The 9,359-nt window shown below is 43.9% G+C and overlaps 1 long non-coding RNA gene across 1 annotated transcript in view; it reads left to right on the top strand.

The window, feature by feature from the left end:
- LOC104525265 (uncharacterized) overlaps positions 1-9,359 on the top strand; it is a 31,530-nt gene that overhangs the window by 11,046 nt on the left and 11,125 nt on the right. Inside the window, exon 3 of the long non-coding RNA XR_728018.1 lies at positions 6,796-6,849. This is a non-coding gene — a long non-coding RNA (uncharacterized LOC104525265). The remainder of the gene's footprint in view (positions 1-6,795; positions 6,850-9,359) is intronic.

Consider the following 9,359-nt stretch of genomic DNA (forward strand, 5'->3'; position numbering starts at 1 on the left):
GTTCTACATTAGGTATGTTCTTTAGTGAAGTATCAGCACGACAGCCCTGATGTCTTCTGTTTACAAATACCTGAGCAGCAACCACATCAGCAAATTGCCCGGAGTTTGCAGTTCTTAAGGCTGAAAGTTTGTTCTCACCCCAGCTCATTACTCAGGAGAGGTGTTTGGTGTTACCTCTTGCAATCCTGTGGTGTGCAAACTAGACTCCATGTCTGGAGACCCCAGCTGCATCCCCTGCCTGCTGGGTGGATGATCAAATTTCAGCTCTACATCCAAATTCCACTACCTACCAACACGTGAGTTTTTCTGAAGAAAAAAGCGTTGTGGAAGCCGTGTCATAACTGTTGTGTTATTCCCCAGCTGTGGCATGCTCCATCCTATATCTAAGATGATCCTCTGAAAGACAATAAGCAATAGAGGATTTCTGAGTTCAGTCCCTGCCAGAGGTGCTGAGAATCGGCCCAGGAAAGAGTTCCCAGTTAGGAAGTGCTCAGCACAGCTGAGCCTGGCTTGGCTCAGACCTCTGCAAAGAGGCTGTGCTAATTTTGGGAGGGGGCAAAAGGGTCACTCTGTAAATGTCTGGCCTGGAGCACTGGAGGCAGAACTGCTCTGTGCGTAAGTTGTTTTGACTTTGCAACACGTTTCTAGTATTTTTTTCTTGTGGCTCTTTGGGGTTTAAGGATTTTATTGCAAAGAAGAGCAGCTGCCAGAAACTAAGACAGGATTAGGGGAATTCTTATGTCTTTTGTTTTTGTTGTGCATGAGCCACTTAAAAATAAATGTGCAATATCACAGGGGTTATGTTCTACCTCTGCCTAACCTGATCCTCAAAGAAAGCAGTAACACTGTTCTTACACCAGCCCAGCTCATGGGTAACCCATGAGGTGTTCCATGAAGCTCCAGCCCAAGATTGGAGCTCCTGAGGTGAGGTAAATATTGCGTGCAACTTTACAGTGTTGGATGCCAGGGGAAAGGAAGGATTTTTTTTCTTGTCACCAATGCAGTTTATGGCCTAAAGCATGAGACATAATTGCCTTTGTTGTAGCTTGCATAATTTCTACATTATTAATGTTTATACAATTACTCTACTCATTTGAAAATCTAGTCACAGCATTTGACTCATGACCTCCTGTAGCTGTGAAATCCTTACAGTGGCTCTTGCTGATGTAGTGCAGTATTTCCACTCTTTGAATTCTATATTGTCTATGTTTTATTTCCCTTTCTTCCCTCATGTTGCTCAGGGTGAAATAAAAGCTCTGATTAGCGATTGCTTTGAGGGTGAGATTGTGGTCAGTGACAGTTTGTAAGAAAAGCTGGCTGATCCCATGGTTCTGTCTCCTTGTTCCCAGCAGATAAGTATCTCTAGACTTGCCTGTACAGTCTGAATGTTGCTCTTCCATGTAAGCAATGCCACCTGGTTTGCAATAACAAATGCTAGCCTTTGTAAAGGCATGAAAGAGGTTGTGTTCAGGACACATCTCAGCATTCAAGTGCAACCCCGAAGCAGGGCAGCTAAGTGGATAGTGGCAGTTGTCTTGAAAATGACAATTTCTTGATTTTTAAAAGCCAATCCCCATTTTAGGAACATGGAATTAATTTTACACCCTATCGCTCAACATCAGGTACCCACTATGTCAGATTATACCTATGTCTACTATCTGCAACTCTGATGGCAGAGATACAAACAAATGAAAGCTGGATGTTTCTTCTTATTATTGTCCATGGGACTCCAAGGGAAAGGAGTAAAAATGTTGCAGTTCTGATGACTGGAGATGATGGCTAACACACTTTCTCAGGAGCTCTGCAAACCTGTATAGATATTGCTGTATTGGTCATGTGCACTTTACAGGAACCTTTTCTCTCTGTCGTTATTGAGATAAGAATGTTTTCAGTTTTTATGTCTGCATTAAATAATTTGAGGCATAAGCAAGAAATCTATCCATACCACTTCTCCTCAAATGAATGTGCCACATGCCTTGGCCAGTATCCGTGAGACATCTGAGGTGCCTCTTGAAGGGAAGGATGGTTTTAGCAATGAAAGGTTTCCCCAAGTTTCTGTGATGTGAAAGCACTTCATCGGGCATGTAGTGGGACACCTTTCCACAGCTGTGTGTGTGAGCAGTGGCACTCAGGTGCAACCTGCACAGAGCAGTTCTGTGCAAGCCATGTGTGTTGCACTTCATTTCTGCAGATGACCTTTGCATTTCTTCAAACATCAAGGTTTAATGGGAAGGCAGTGGCCGAGGCAGGGTTTTACCAGCAGAGCTGTGCTAACAAGCTCTACAAGTAACTGTCAACATAGGGCTCCCCGTGGAGCAATAACTTCTGCACGATTGTCGCTTATTCCTGCCTCACCCAGGACTCGATTAGCTTCCCTCCCAGGCTGTCTGCATCAGGAAGCTTTTACCAGCACATCCATGTCGATCACAAACTGTGACTTGTTGCAGTCCTCCATGGTATAGTTAGATCAGCAAACTACCCATGGTTTAATCAGGTCTGAGAAAAGTACTGTGAGCTCTGATACTTGGTCTTAAATGCTGCCTTCCTGGTGAGTGCTATGTAAACCCTAGTTATGTGTCCCTCTCCTACATGAAGGAGACAGCAAGCCTATATGTGACAGACAGGAGTCTGGTTGTTGGCTTCACACCCAGGACAGCAGAAAAAGAGCTAAGGTCAAACTTTCTGAAACACTTAAATAATTTAGGAAGCCAGATCCAACTGGAAGTCAGTCTCCCTCCCTAACAGATGAGCAAACTCAGGTACAAGGGGAGTGTTTTACCCACATCCACATAACACACCAGAGGCAGAATTGGGAATATAAATCCTGGTATGCTGCAATTGCTCTTGTTTCGTTTAACCTCTCTGAAAAATGTCCCCAAGGATGGGTGAAGAAAATACGTATGAACTCACTGATGCTTTGGGATGCTCTTGCCATCCTTCTGTGAACCTTAGCAGCTTGAAAGATTGCAAAGTCCCGGTGTAACATGTCCCTGTTACATTTGGTCTGTGGTTGCAAAAAATCTCCCTTTCCTTCAAAATGCAGGAATTCCCTCCTAAAACAAGCAAGGACTTGGTCAGCTGTAGAGGTTTCCTGGTATCCTCATTCCATTAAAAAGATTCTCCAATTTCTGAAAAGAAGTGTTTAAAGAAACAGTTTGTTTGGCTTCACTTCAAATATTTATCTCATTTTTCAGCAAGCCAGAGGTCAGAGTGGGATCTGTAGGTCAGGAGCAGAAAAAGTTGCTTTACACAGTGAAACCCCAGGACATAATGAGTTTTGAATGAGTGGTCATTCCTCTGACTGAAGCTTTCTAGCATTTAGCAGGAGTTCAGAGGATTTTTTTTTTCCCCTCCTTGTGAATGCGGGAGGGATGAGGGGAGCTGTGCACAGTTACACTTTTGTTAATTTTTGCAGGCTGTGAACCAGTACACATAAAAGCGCTTCTGTGAGCAGGGTCCCATCTCCAGGCACGTCACCGAGATGAACTGGATGGCACAGTGTAGTTCTCAAGTAGCATCGTTCACGTAAAAGACATTCCAGGGAGGTTACAAACCCGTCACCGTTTGGAAACCCCTCCTCATTTGGTGAACACATTCAGGGATTGTTCTGGTCTCCGTGCCACTGAGCCTTGGGCCGCTGCTGTCCCATGGTAATGTTTTCCATGGAATTTCTGGTGCAAGGCTTAGAAGATTTCAGATGCAAGTTTGCTTGCCACTAGTTTGGATTGTTTCAGCAGTTATAAGGGAGGCAAAGCGGGTGGGTAAACAGGCACGTGTACAAATGGTAATACATGCTGTGGGATGTTTTAATTCAGTGGTCTCAGCATTGTCCCATCCTGTGTGTAGAAAAAGAGGAGCAAAACTAACATAGTGTTGATAACTATATTTAGGAGAATCCCAATTTCTAGACGTGAGTGGGGAAATTAAATTAAATCCAGGATAGCATGAATAAAATGTAGAAATTAACTATAGAACTAGAAAGCAATTAGCTCTTGAATTGCTTCTTCATGAAGAGAGGGCTATTTCCGGGAGCACTGGCTGGAGATGGGTAGTTCTGCTGGGTGCAGTAGGAGAAAAGGAATGAGCATTGGACTGAGTTAGTAAAACAAGGGTAGGTAGCTTGGGGGCATGATGACTGTTGTGGATTGGTGCATGGATTAATTTGTAAGGCCTACCTGTTCAGATTTAGTGTTGCTAACAGTTCCTGAGGCAGATGCTGTCCTGTACCTTTTGTTACTGAGCCCATCTAACTGTACCACACCGCATCCTCCTCCTCTGCCAAGAATGTGGGTGTAATCACAGATTCAGGACTAACCATGTTGGAACACATCGAGATCAGTTATTTTTTATCATTTTTAGGACTACTGCCAGACTACGCCCTTTTCTCTCCACAGTTGCAAGAGCAGTTTAAAATGTCTAGCACAAGCCCCAGACTTGGTTACAGCAGTTTCTTTAGTGCCAGACTGGACTTCCCACTGTCACTTCATCAGCATCATGTGGCCACTTCTCACTAGGATAAGACCACGTTGGGCTTTGGGAACAGGATGGGTTTCTGACCTTCCTTTGCCTGGGTTACACGCTACGGTTCTCATTGAATTCAGTGGTAAAGCCTCCATCTAATGTCAAGAGCCTGTTTTTCATAATCACATGTTTTGTCACTGGATACTGAGACTAGATTCTTCTTCTCTCCTTTTGGTTAAGGCTTTTTATGATTGTGTTGCTGTACTTTGGTTTAGCTCTGGAAGAGCCAGCATCAAATTTTGCTGGAGGTGTGATTAGTCTTTAATACAGAAGCTCTCGATTGGCAGCTGAGCTTCCCATGTTCCAGGTTTCCTTCTGGAAACTATCATTTTGAGTGACACTAAATCAAGCTGTTCCCTCCAGTCTGACACTGGTTTAAGCCTGCCCCAGGCTATGGTGGAGCACGGATTTCAACTAACTGCACTGAAATGGGCTCTGAGCCAAGCTGCCTGACTCCAAAGTTGAGTAACAGCTGAATTCCCTCTTCAAATTTAGCAGTAGTCTGGATTTATGAACCCTGTTCAGAGCTACCTAGATTACTGCTTACGTGTAAGAGCTTTTTAGAAACTCATCTTTTATAGACTTTACTTTTCTGATTTCTGTAACTTAATATTAATTTCCATACATATTTCAAACTTGGAAGACTTGGGTTGAAGCACTTTTGCTACCACAGACTTGTTCAGTTGCCTGAAGTGGCACATTAAGTCTCCTTTTCATTGTCTCACCCAATGAGGCGAACAGATGATTCCATAGTTTGCTGGGAAGATGAATTTATTTAAGACTACTTGGTGTTCAGTTACTCTGGTTACAGCAGGTACATGGGTTTTCAAATCACAGGTTGATACTCATTAATTTTAATTAGAGTTGTTTCAGTTTCATTGGAAATTCACAGCCAGGCTAAACTATCAGAGAATTTCAGGCTGAAAATTTGGAAGGAATTTAAGAATAGGACATTATATTTATTTGGGTAAAAAAAGCCTCAGCTTTTTAATTGAACAGCCTCTTACAGCAGAGCAGCATGTGTTGTGAAATAGGACTAAGTGCTCAACAACTGTCTATACCACAAAATACAATAGCTAAATAAAAAAAGCCATTATTTTCTATTACAGTGTAGCAAAAATAAAACTGAACAGGCATCAGCGCACTGATGTTCTCTCAAAAGAGAGCAAGGGCACTGAACTTGGATGGCAGTCACATGTCTAACTGCAGTGATTTTCCTTGGAAATCAGACCCTGAAGATTTTGGCCCCACATATGCTGAAGAGCTCATCAGAAATACTACAGCTTACTGACAAAGAGTCTGAGTGTCTTTTTATCCCCTAGCCTGTGCTCCTCCTAACTAGAAGGTACATTAAAGTGCTCCTCGTGGTGGTGTAAAGCTCACACACAGTCTTGGCAGAACAGGAGCCCTTGGAATTGAATCTTCAGGTTGTTTCATCTCCCAGGAACGTGTTCAAGAGGACTTAGAATTGTTATTACTTCTGCCTGAAAGGTTAACAGATCTTCTGTGCTGTATACAATCCTGGGATAAACTATTCTCAGTTGCTTATTCCAGATAACTCCATAAATAGTCTTCGGAAAATATGCAGGGTGGTTTAACATATGATGCAAAAGGAGATGCTGCTGTATGTGATCTGAGGTAGATACTCTGACAGTGTCATTGGCTTGTCAGACCTATACAAAAATATAGATTTAAATGTTTTTTACAGGGACTTACCTCTGCTCCCGCTGTTTTACTGTCTGGCCATCCGTTCTCTTTCTAACCTCTAAAGGCAAGAATCTGGTTTCTAGGGAAATCAGCTCATCTCAAATAGCTGAACAATTTAAAATTTGCCTTTAGCAATTAGTTGTGTTCTCTTCCATTTTAGCCAAAACAATTGTTAACACCCTACCACGCTTCCCCTCCCTTCTGCCTACCTCCATCTCTTTCTGCTGGGGCTCCTTGCAGAGCTTTCACTCCTCTGACCCCAAAGTAGTTTCTGTTCCTGATTGTAGAATATTTGGTGTACCCAAATTATCTCACTGTCCTGACACATCTTGTAGTGACAAACATGTAACCAACTGTAAAGGTAGGTGGGAACTGGCAGCCAAATTTCACAGCTCTCAAGGTCCTAAGGAGGGTGCTGGTGATGCTGTCTCCTGCTGGGTGCAGGCTGCTGGTGCTGTGCTTTAGGTCTGGCCCAGGCACAGCCTGAAACTTTCTGCTGCTCCTGGGACTAATGCAGATGCCTACTGACAACTTTTGACTCTTTATTTTGTTTGTTGTGTTTTTTAGGGTCCCCCAGGTCCCCACGGAAACCCTGGTTTACCTGGTCCCCCTGGCCTGAAAGTAAGTATTAATTGGTGTGAGGAGCTTTTGCCTTCCAGTTTCAGAGGACGTTCCAGTGGGAGAATTACAGACTTTTTCATCCTGCTCCATACAAAATGACGAGTAGCTGAAGCCATTTCTCCCCTCCCCTCTGCTCACACACAGGCCCTCCGGCAGCACAGCCAAAGCCTTTTCCTGTGCTTGTGAGAGACCCTGCTGTGTGCCTCCCTTCTTGGTTCTCCCTAATTTCAAAGACTGTCTAATTAGGATCCTGCTTAAGCCGTGCCTGTGCCAAGGAGAAAACTGCTATGTTGAGATGAGGGCAATGGAATCCTCCCACTCCAGAGCCTTGCCAGGTCTGGATTTATTTCCTTTCTCTTCTCTGGATTTTGCAGCCTTCTCATCCACCTTTGGGTCCAGGGCAGGGGTACTGGCAGCACCCAGCTTCATCCTCTGCCTTCCTCTGCCTGAAACTCCCTTGTCTCTCCTTCCCTCTCCAGAGTTTCTGGGAACCCTGACCTCCATCAGTCTCCCAAACTGGTCTCCTTGCTTCCTTCTGGATGTCCCCATCTCTCCTGTGAGGTCTCTCAGACCTCCTCCTGCAGTGCCAGGAGCTCTGTGCTTTGTCCTTTTCTCCTGTACACCCCTTCCCACAGGGTGCTGCAGCAGCTGAGTGGGAGCTGGAGCACTGCAAGGTTGGAGTCACCCTACCACAGCCAAACCTCCTCCCTTTGCATGAGACTTTAGCACAGATACAGCTCCAGAAGAGCTGATCCAGTGTGTTCCAAAACCCTTCAGAAAGTTGTTTTAGTTCCCAACTTGTTCCTGTGTACAAGGCTTTGTGTGTTACCCAAAGACAGTGAAGTTCCTGGGAAATTGGTTTGGAGGGTTTTGGTGTCATTGTTTACACACAAATAGATTTATAACACTTATCTGGGACTGAAGAATAGCGGAGGTGTGAAAGGCAATGCTTAATAGAGGTTTTCACTACCAAGGAAGCTGTAGGATGTCTCAGGCAAGCACAGAGAAAGGTAAAGCAAGAGTCCTTTCTTTTCACGATCTCATCAGTAGGCAGAGATGTTATGAACACTACTGATGCTCTGGGAAAAAGATTCTGGAAACTTGGCATGCTGCCTCTACGTGATTAAAAATTAGGCACTAGAGACATACTGGTGAACAGCAGCTGTTTTAAATTCTAAAGTGTAGTTATATGGCCTGAAAAGTGAGGCTGTAAAAGTTCTACATCTTAGTGTTCTGCATTTATTCTCCATCAATGACTTCCAGATCACACTTGTTGAGTTTTATAAGTTAAATTAAAGTTCTTTTATCTAACTTCCAGTCCTGCAAATTCAGCCTGATCCAATCTGTAGAGTGAAACTATGTTTCTGTGCTATAGAGTTTTTTTTTTTTTAAACCACTTTTAGCCTAATGCTTTGTCAGAAATCATCATTTAGCTGTAAAGCTGTATTCAGTTGGTCTCCTACTAGAAATAAGAACTTCCTGTAAGCATTTTTCCTCCATCTTGATGTGCAATCTGGCAGCAGGAAGCCCTCAGTGGATGGATAGCTGTAATAGTCAGCAGCAGAGATATAGTGTCATCAGTCTGTGCAATATATTTTAATTTTGTCCAGCCACTGTTTGCAGGATTAGGCTGTTCTACATGCTGCTTCGTCAAAAGAAGTATTAAGTTTGCAATGGGATGTGAGAGCTGTAGCTCAGCCCTGACCTGGGCATAACTTCACCTCTAGCAGGGACAGCCTGCTAAACCATGGCTGCAAGATCTTTGCATATGAAGCACTTTTTGGAAGGTGTGTATCAGATCCCAGGGTTTTGACTTCCCTCCTTCTCTTCATTTCTCTGGTGTTACACCAGTCCCAGAAGATGGACTGTGCATAAAAAATTGATATTTCACCCTGTTACATTTTAAATGCCTCTATCCTTCACCAGGCTTGACAAGCCTGCACCTAGGACCTGATATCTTAGTAGACGCAGCCCATGACTGACATTGTAGGCTTGTGAAAGCTCAGCCTGGGTAACAAGGCAGAACAGTCCCAACTAGAATTTCTCTTGCTGAGAGCCTTCAAGTGGCTGCTGGACTAGTCTTCCCTAGATAGCATTTAATACCATGGAAAAAACAAGCAATCCAAGAAAGGAAACTGATGTTTCCCAGATAGATACAGCTTGGAAACAATTGCTAACACCAAGTCATTGTTGTTTAGGAAGTAACCCAGGAGCATAATTTTTATCAGCTGAATTAACAGAGCACTCGTAAGGTTGGGCAATCATCTGAGTACAAGGGATGTGATGTGGCACTGCAGCTGGCAGTGATGGGTGTGTTTGTGGGGGTCTCTTGTCCACTTGCGTTGCGTTGGTGAGCACCAGGGTTGTGTTGTTGGACTGCTGCATTTCTGAGTCTATCCTGTGCAGAGTCCACCTTATTCTCATCCCTGGAGCTGAGCACTTGTAGGCCCTTGTACTTAGGGAGCTGATCTTTTGCAGAGCTGTATGGAGCTGTTGAGCCAAATTCCTGC

Source organism: Antrostomus carolinensis, unplaced genomic scaffold (assembly GCF_000700745.2).
Source record: "Antrostomus carolinensis isolate BGI_N321 unplaced genomic scaffold, ASM70074v2 scaffold2515, whole genome shotgun sequence".
NCBI lineage: Eukaryota > Metazoa > Chordata > Aves > Caprimulgiformes > Caprimulgidae > Antrostomus > Antrostomus carolinensis.